Raw genomic sequence first — 885 nt, 5'->3', positions numbered from 1 at the left:
ATTATATATATATATATATATATATATATATATATAAACTAACAAAAACAAAACAAAACAAAAAAGTTATTTTATTCAGTTATTGTGAGCATAAAAGATTATTCAAATCATTATTCGAACATTTATTCATTTATCTTCATCTAGTTTGACATTCTTTTCATGCCTGAATCTTTTCAAGATTCTTTAAGGATGTCAGTCAGCAAAAACCTGATTTGTGTTGTGGTGTATCCAACTTAAATATGTTTTATTTTACATGAAATCTGATGTTTACAGACCTTAACAAACAGATTAGATTTCACCACATGCAAAATTACCAATCCAAATTGGATTTGTGTGCAGTGTGAACAAAGCGTCAGGGATGCAAACTCATCATGAGTGAAAAAGGTGACAAAGACAAGCACCCCCAAACACCCCCCCAAAAAAATAAAACCCTAAATTTTTTAAACAATTATAAGAATTTTAAAGCCTTTATTATTATTTTCTAACTCTGCCAAAATTCACTTTAAATGTTCACTTTCATTCATGAAGAAGACAGGAAAAAAATGGTCTCCTGGTGGAAAACAAAGACTTAAGATGAAAATGACATGAAATTACCATTACATCCAGTAGATGGCAGCAAAGGATCACCCATTAGCTCAGTTGCCATTTCAACTCCCTAGTTTTTCTCACGTCTTGCTTTTGGATTTATTATAATATGACTATGAAGTATAGCAAGTGCAGGAAGTCACAAAGTCTCATGTAGGGCTGAACGATTTTGGAAAATAATCTAATTGCGATTTTTTTTACCAATATTGCGATTGCGATTTAATATGCAATTATTTTTTTAAAGCTCTTTATGTTCTGTATTATTCAACAAAGACAAGCTATAAATCATTGTATAGTATG

At 30.1% G+C, this 885-nt stretch overlaps 1 long non-coding RNA gene across 1 annotated transcript in view; it reads right to left on the bottom strand.

The window, feature by feature from the left end:
- The window catches only part of LOC107698755 (uncharacterized), a 20,545-nt gene that overhangs the window by 18,703 nt on the left and 957 nt on the right, over positions 1 to 885 (bottom strand). The gene's annotated exons all lie outside the window — the stretch shown is intronic.

Source organism: Sinocyclocheilus anshuiensis, unplaced genomic scaffold (assembly GCF_001515605.1).
Source record: "Sinocyclocheilus anshuiensis isolate Anshui unplaced genomic scaffold, SAMN03320099.WGS_v1.1 scaffold1015, whole genome shotgun sequence".
In the NCBI taxonomy this organism is placed as follows: domain Eukaryota; kingdom Metazoa; phylum Chordata; class Actinopteri; order Cypriniformes; family Cyprinidae; genus Sinocyclocheilus; species Sinocyclocheilus anshuiensis.
This window is presented reverse-complemented; position numbering and strand designations above follow the sequence as displayed.